The sequence below is a fragment of the Piliocolobus tephrosceles genome, chromosome 8 (assembly GCF_002776525.5).
Source record: "Piliocolobus tephrosceles isolate RC106 chromosome 8, ASM277652v3, whole genome shotgun sequence".
In the NCBI taxonomy this organism is placed as follows: Eukaryota; Metazoa; Chordata; class Mammalia; order Primates; family Cercopithecidae; genus Piliocolobus; species Piliocolobus tephrosceles.
This window is the reverse complement of record NC_045441.1, coordinates 101,206,974-101,216,032: the sequence shown is the minus strand read 5'-3', so window position 1 is coordinate 101,216,032 and position 9,059 is coordinate 101,206,974.

The following is a 9,059-nucleotide window of genomic DNA, read 5'->3' as shown; positions in this document are numbered from 1 at the left end:
TTAAACAAACTGCAACAACAGAGTTTAGAGAGTAAGAAGTTCAGTTATAACCATAATAGAGAATAAATTCATAATCTTTTATCCTGTTCTGTGCCTTTAAGATAGCAAGACAACAGAATGTCCTCAGAAATGAAAATGGAAGGAGGGATGAAGAGATTTTGAGCCTAAAGACATTCACGAAAGTAGGAGGGGTGGTCAACAATAGGAGAAGAGACGAGTTTTGTAGTTAATTGAGTTCTGCTCAAAGTGGAAGCAAGTTGAAAAAGAGATCACCAAAGTGTAGTGACAATTAACAATACAGATGAAGTAGTGTTATTGCTGCTGAGAGTAACATCAAATGGGAGAATTGCATAAACTTCAAGTAGTAGAAATTCTCCAGAAAAATAAAAAAGACAGACACAGTTGCAAAGACATGATATTCAGGCTGGGAGTGGTGGCTCACACCTGTAATTCCAGCAATTTGGGAGGCCAAGGTGGACGGATCACTTGAGGCCAAGAGTCTGAGACCAGCCTGGCCAAGATGGCAAAACCCTGTCTCTACTAAAAATACAAAAATTAGCTAGGCATGGTGGTACACGCCTGTAATTCCCACTACTCAGGAGGCTGAGGTATGAGAATTGCTTGAACCAGGGAGGCAGAGGTTGCAGTGAGCTGAGATCACACCACTGCACGCCAGCCTGGGCAACAGCGTGAGATCCTGTCTCAAAAAAAAAAATATATATATATATATACATGATATTGGTAATTAGTTCAAAAAGTGACTTCAAGAGAGTATAAGTGAATAAGATTCAAAATTGATGTTACATAATTGATAAGGCATATTATTGGGTATAAATTTATTCCATGACATTCTGGTCCAAGAATCTAACTTTCCAAATCAACTTAAATCCAGTTTGGATCTCCCACCTACCCGCTGATGGGATGGTCAATATCATCATTATGGATGCACCTGCCATCCCCCTGAGAAATGTACAAGAATCCTGGGACTAACACAATAATAGCAAAATTGGGCGGGCCTGGCCCTTAGTCCACATCTGTCATCATTGTTACTGATCCTCTTGTTGTTGCCTGCACTGCCATCAAGCACAGAACTTCCATCCATAGGACACTTTATGAGTTTCCTACTGCAGCTGTAACAATGTGCCACACACTTAGTGGACAAAAACAACATAAATTTATTACATTATAGTTCCAAAGGTCAGAAGTCCACAGTGGGCCTCACTGGTTTTAAGTCAAGGTGTCAAGAAGGCCCATGTTCCTTTCTAGAGACCACAGGAGAGAATTCATTTTCTTACCTTTTCCAGCTTCGAGAGGCTGCCTGCATTCCTGCATTCCCCAGTTAGTGGCCCCTTCTTCCATATTCAAAGCCAGCAATGGCAGCTCCAGTCTTTCTCAGGATGATGCCATCTCCCAGAGATTCTAACTCTTCTGCTTCCCTCTTTCCCATTTAAAAACCCTTGTGATTACACTGGGTCCACACAGATAATCCAGAATAATCTTCCCTTATTTTGAAGCCATCTGATTAACAAACTTAATTTCATCTGCAACCTTAATTCCCCCTTGCCAGGTAACCCAACATATTCGCAGGTTCTAGGGATTAGGACCTGGACATCTTTGGGGGGTGATGATTTGCCTGCTACAAGCCCTATGATAGAAACCTCACATGGCAATCCTCTTCTAGTGCTTTCCAATCTCTTTTTTTACATCTGGAAATACAGTAAAAATGAAAAACATTTTACAACACACTGAGGCAACTGGATAAGCCTGTTAGGCCATGGCACAATATTTGGGGAGCCCTATACCCTACACTGATCACAGGATTGGTGACAGGGGTTACTACTGTTCTTCAGGCTGAGGCACTTGGCGGGGCACAGTGGCTCAGGCCTGTAATCCCAGCACTTTGGGAGGCTGAGGCGGGTAGATCACAAAGTCAGGAGACTGAGACCATCCTGATCAGAAGATTGAGACCATCCTGGCTAACACGGTGAAACAACATCTCTACTAAAAATACAAAAAATTAGCCAGGCGTGGTGGTGGGCGCCTATAGTCGCAGCTACTCAGGAGGCTGAGGCAGGAGAATGGCCTGAACCCGGGAGGCGGAGCTTACAGCCAGCAGAGGTCGCGCCACTGCACTCCAGCCTGGGCAACAGAGCAGGACTTCGTCTCAAAAAAAAAAAAAAAAAAAAAAAAAAAGGCTGAAGCACTTAAGGAACAAATCACAGGCATGCATGTGCTATCTCTTTGGAATCCTCCAGGGCAACTGAGTGGGAGGAAAGCCCTGCCATTCATTAATCAGACACCCTGTGTCCTCCCAACCTCAGAGGATTTCTGTCTCCACTTGGGCAGCATGTTTCTATCTTGCGATCTAAACATTAGCTTCCCTTGTGCTTCTATCTTTCTCTTTCCTTCTCTGGGGAAACTCAGTGTAACTCCTTGTTGCTCTTGACACTTGATAAAGGGTCCATGTGAGTGGCAAGTGCCAGAATTCAATTCAAATTGGCTGAAGTGAAAAGGAGACTTTTTTGTCTCACATAACTGAAGTGTTCAAGGAAAGATGGCTTCAGGCATAGCTGGATCTAGGGCTAAATGACTCTGAAATCCTCTATGAAGCTCTTTTTCAGGTCCCATAAAGTGGCCATTGGTGATATCAGGTTCACATCAGTCTTTTCCGTTAGCAGTCCCAGCTGAATCACACTTTATAGATTGTCTAAACATGAATTCATAGAGATTTCTTTTGACCTCCTACATGACCAATTTGAAAATATTTTGGAAGTGGAGGAAAAGACAAAATTGTTTTGTTTGTAACTAACAAATAGGGGAAATTTTCAGTATACCATTTATTATGGCTTGAAGATGAAATTTCAGTTGCATGTCACTGTGCCAATACAAGCAGCTCAGAGGAATTGAGGCAGGGAAGAGTTGCTCTTTTAAAGGTCCTCGCTGGGCATGGTGGCTCATGCCTATAATCCCAGCACTTTGGGAGGTGGAGAAGCAAGGGTTACTTGAGGCCAGGAATTCAAGACCAGAGGCCAGGAATTCAAGACCAGCTTGGGCAACATAGTGAGACTCTGTCTCTACATAAAAAAAAGAAGATAAAAATTTAAAAATTAGCCAGGTATCGGGTCATGTGCCTTGCAGTCCAGGCTGAGGCTGAAGGATGGCTTGAGCCCAGGAGTTCAAGACTGCAGTGAGCTATGATCATGATCCTGCCACTGCCCAGCTGACCCTGTCTCTAAAAAAAAAAAAAAAAAAAAAAATAGATAAATAAAAGTCCTTAAAAAATAAACTCACACAAATGATGTCTACATAAAAAGAGTTCACACTTGATTTTAACTTTCTAACAAGGTAAAAGTCTTTTTTTTTTTTTTAAGTTCCCCTCTGATCTCATAACTGAGGGGATGTGTCCTAGTTTTCTAAGTGTCTCAAGATCCACCAGTGTTGATATAGAAACTGATTTTGTTTCCTGCCAATCATAATTCCTTATAAGATAGTATCTCTGACAGTTTGGACAATGGCATTTGAACAGAAAATTATTTTCTCACACTAAAATGTCTGGAAGAAAAATAATGATAGAAAAGTTGTAGAAAAAGAGATGTTATCATTTGGGATTAAAAAAACATTTTGTGAGCCGGGCACGATGGCTCATGCCTGTAATCCCAGCACTTTGGGAGGCCAAGGTGGGTGGATCACCTGAGGCCAGGAGTTTGAGACCAGCCTGGCCAACATGGTGAAACCCTGTCTGTACTAAAAACACAAAAATGAGCCAGGAGTGGTGGTGTACACCTATAATCCCAGCTACTCAGGAGGCTGAGGTGGGAGAATCGCTTGAACCCAGGAGGCGGAGGTCACAGTGAGCCGAGATCACACCATTGCATTCCAGCCTGGGCTATAGTGCAAGGCTCCATCTCAAAAAAAATTTTTTTTTTAATTTTGTGGATGACTAAATCTATATCACAATATCTTTATGAACAGATATCATTTATTTGGTATAAGGAAGATGTCCCAATGCAGATGAATCTATTTTATCATGTAAGTAAAGGATTTTGTAATGTTTCAGAAAATCAAAATATGAGATAGACACATATGACATCTAATTTACTTATTCACTAAATAGTTGTGGAAAATTTACCCTATACCTGTCACAGATATAGGCACTTGAGACACAACAGTGAGAGATCCCTACCTCCAAGTAGCTTATATTCTATCAGGAGGAAACAGATAATAATAGTAAATAATGAAATAAGGTGATAAGTGCTGTGTGAAAATAAAAACAGAGTAAGATAAAGGGATGGAGAGTGTGAGGGAGGAGGGACACAGTGTGATATTAAATAGGGTGGCCAGAAAGGCCCCATTGAAGAGGTGACAGGTGAGCCGAGACTGGAAGAAGCCGGAGAGATTGACTGTATAATGGAAGAATGCTCCAAACAGAGGGACCTGCTAGTGCAAAGGCCCTAAAGAGAAAGCATGCCTGGCATGTTCCTGGAAGAGTGAGGATTCCTATCGGGCTAGTACAGAATGAAGAAAGGTGTGATGATTAATACTGAGTGTCAACTTGACTGGATTAAAAGATGCAAAGTATTGTTCCTGGATGTTCTGTGAAGGTATTGCCAAAGGGGATTAACATTTGGGTCAGTGGACTGGGAGAGGCAGACCCATCCTCAATCTGGGTGGGCACCATCTAATTAGCTGCCAGTGCAGCTAGAATAAAGCAGGCAGGAGAAGATGGAAGAATAGACTTGCTGAGTCTTCTGGCCTTCATCTTTCTCCTGTGCTGGATGCTTCCTGCCCTGAAACATACGACTCCAAGTTCTTCAGCTTTTAGAGTCTTGGACTTATACTAGCGGTATGCCAGGGGCTTTCGAGCCTTTGGCTACAGATTGATCCACCACTGGCTGCCTTGCTCCTCAACTTGCAGACGGACTATCATGGGACTTCACCTTGTGATCATGTGAGTCAATTCTTCTTAATAAAGTCCCTTATTTATAATAAATACCCTGTTAGTTCTGTCCCTCTAGAGAACCCTGACTAATACAAAGAGGAAAAGCAGTCAAAGATAAAAATCAGTGAGGTAAAGGGAAGGTAAGCTGATTGTGTAGGACTTTGTAGACTATTGTAAATGATTTAGCTTTTACTGGGAATGGGGAGGGAGTAAATGGAAGGCTTTAGGCAGAAAAATAAGAAGTTCTCATGTATCTTTAAAAAGAATAACTCTCATTGCTGGCTTGATAACAGACTAATAAGGGGTAAAGAATGAAAACTTACTTTTACCTAATAATCCATATGAAAGATGATGCTGGTACTAACATTAGGGTTGATAGGAAGCTGTCAGATACTGAAAATATATTGAAGGTAAAGCCAGTGGGATTGCCTATGGAATGTGAGTGCTAAGAGCATGAAAGAAATCAAGAATCACTCTGGGGTTTTAACCTAAGCAACTGGAAGGATGGCTTTACAATCAGCTGAGCTGGAGCAGGTCAGAGTTGGAATATCCATAATACCACATTAGACATGTTGAGTTAAGTGGATAGTTAGATATATGAATCTGGAGTTTTTAATATATGAATCTTGGCTAGAGATAAAAATTTGGAAGTGGCAGGCATATTGATGGTTAAAACTATGGGATGAAAAGAATTCACCAAAGGAACGAATATAACCACGAGTAGAAGAGAATGGAAGTGATGAAAGGAGAAGAGGAAGGAAGGGAAGGGAAAGGGAATGGGGAAGAGAAGGGGAAGAGATTCAAAAAGGAGAAGAAGGAAAAGGAGGAGACAAGAAAGAACTAGAGGGGAGAGAGGACAGAAAGAACCAGAACTGAGAAGATGCAAAGGAGAGGAAGAGGAATCAACAAAAGACACTGAGAAAGAGCTACCAGTGGAGGGAAGAAAAACCCAGAGATCCGTGCTCTGGGACACAAGTAAAGAAAGACCATCAAGGAAGAAAGTGTTGAACTGTAAAATTAGGTCTGAGAAAAGACCGATTTATTCATTATCTGACATTTGCTTGCACAATGTGCAGCTCATTGATAACCCTAAGGGAAGTTTCGGTGGCATGGTGGGACTGAAAACTCTTAGGACAAGTTTTGCTACGAAGGAGAGCAAAGAAATGAGACCACAATTGGTTGAAAAAGTGGGGTCGAAAGAAAAAATTGTTGACAGAAATAGCAACAGGTTTGTTTGCTGGGGCATTATTAAATGGAAAGAAAAAAAAAAGTAACATAGGAAAAGAAGGAAGAAGGGAATAATCTCTCGGGCAGTGCCCTTGAAAGCCCTGAGTGATGTGATCTAGTGTAGAGTGGAGGGGTCAGCTGTAAGTGGGAATATTAATAGTTTGTTACTGGTAGTGGGACTTACAGAAAGGCAGAGAAAGTGAAGCCACCGCTATTGAAGGATGATGGGGAAACTTGGGGAGTTCTTTTTAGATTACTTCAATTTCTTTATGAAGAAAGAAGAGCACCAGCTATGAATGAGTAGGCGCAATTATCTTTGCCTTTTTTTTAATCCATCTAGGTGAAGTTTCTAATTTCCCCAGTACTAGCCTTTTATGTTCATAATTTTATATCATTTTCCAGGTGGCAGACAAACACAGAAGTTAATAAGCACCCCAGGAATAAGAAAAGAAGGACTTTTATGCTCTTGTTCACTAAGATGCATGCATATTGTGTCTCTTAAATCATGAATATTGTGTCTTTAGGACCAATATCTAACTTTAATCCGGAGTTTCCTAGTGTTCATAACAAACAAAAGCAAAGTAACATTATACACACATACTTTGCACATTAAGGTCATGACTTTCTCGTCAAATCACTCTTTTAGTAAATTTTATTTAGTGCCCATAGTAGCTCCATAAGAAACATTCATCCTAACACTTGTTCATGGCAGGCTTTTAGAGTAAAGTTTTTAGGGGTTTGCCCTTACCCTTACTACAAAAGTTTGTTCATTAATTAGGTTTTTAAAGTATGTCTAGTCTAGAGTTTCCGAACAGCATTACACAGAATTATTCTTTTACTTAATTGGTCCAGAGAGATGCTCCTTGAAAAAAGATTTCCTGATTATAGATTTTAGAAATGCCTCAAACTATATCTGCTTTAGGATATCCAATGAAAATTAGCATATTAAACACTCTGAGAAATCTTCATGTAATAAGGAAATTTTTGAAACCAGGAGTTTCCCATACTTCACTATAAAATTCTTATTTTCATTTAACATAAATATAACACACTTTGGAAAATGCTGGTTTACAGCTACTCCTATGCAAAAATACAAAATATAGAATTTATCTATAATAAAATTATTAGAAATATTTTATTTTGATAGTACTATTCCATCATTTAAGGAAATGAATTTGAAATATATTTTGCTCTAACATGTTCTATTGCCCTTACCTATTCTATTCTCGTATAGAAAACACATACATTCCATTGGTGTAGCTCTATTTACTTTCACACAGTTACTATGATGTGTATATTGAGTGTTGCAAAATTGGAGATCATCTGTCTCCTGAAAAATTTTCTATAACCTACAAAGTACCTCTCTGAGGTAGATACTGCTAACATTTACCATTTTCCAACTCTACTCTACCTCCCAGTCACATAGAAGATTATACTTCTAGATCCCTTCTCTTAGATGGCATCATAAGACCATACCTGGCCAGTGGGGTGAAGTGTATGTGTCACTTCCAGACCAAAGCATTTGACAATGGGAGACTCTTATTTCTTTATCTGATAGCCAAAAAAGTCTTGTATTAAGCTGGTAGAGCCATAATTTATGAGTCAGCACTGATGTCTCATCAGGTGGTAGAGAGCTGCCATGGAAAGAAAACTGGATCCACAGCAGATTTCATATGAATGAGAAAAAAAATGTTTATAGTGCTAAGTCACTAAGATTTTTGGGTGGTTATCACAGCATCAATTAACTGATGCTGACTAATAGACTCTTTTACCTACACAGAGAAGGGAACAGAGATGAATGGATCATAAGCCTCCCTGAGAAGCAAAGAAAAATGTTGTTCTCCATATCTTATGTCCCAGATCTATATGCCTATATTACTGATCTATGCGTCACAGAATGAGAACCAGTATTACCTAAAGACAAAAATGAATAGAAAGAACCAAATAATATTCATTAGCAAACACCATCCCTTCCATTTCTATTTATGAAATATGTAACATAAGACCTATTCTAGAATAACCACTTAGAAAATGCTAAGGTAAAATTTACTTAAAACAAGAAAATGTTGTAACACTTTTAAATTATTACCTACATATTAATACACTTAGTTGTAACTAAAAGTAAATTGTGAAATGTCAGTGCAGAATTGTAATGACTTTTCCCTAATATACATAATGAATCATGTAATGCTTCAAGTAACTGTTATGTGCAATTATATTTAAATAATATGAAATTAAGCCTAATATTGAATAGTTGAAAGTGTCTGCAATACTGATTGAAACTGCAAATTTAGTGAGTGATAATTGCATAATGTGTCACAACTCAAAAAGACTCGACCATGAGGCATCCTTGGGACCTCAATAGCATCAGTTGTTTGGGAGAGAGTGAAAACAAGGAGTTTCCAGGGCCAAGGCTAAGGGAAATAATCCAGGTGTAGATTTGACTCCCTAAAGGCCAGTAGTTTCAAATTTAAAGCCAGTATTCAAATTGATGAGGGAAATTTAGGTGTGACCATGGCAGGATGAGGCAGAGTGGAGAAAGGTAGGCCGCAAAAGATTTGATTACTGAGTAAAGGAGCCATGATCACAACCAACTCCAGGCAGAAAAAAAAAAAAAAAGTATTGACCTTGATTAAAGAGACTCGGATCTCTAATGTAATGAACACCATTTATCAATGCCTACATAAAGTAGTCTTTACCCAAAGATAAAGATAATTTTATTTATAAACCACCCAAAGACATCTTTATACATAGATTTTGAATTGGTAGCTATGCTCACTTACTACCTGAGTGAAGAGTAGACTATTAAGGCATGCAATTGCAACTCAATTTTACACTTCAAAAAAATCATAAATTATTACATCATGGAACTTTGAAATCTGTCCCAAAGAGT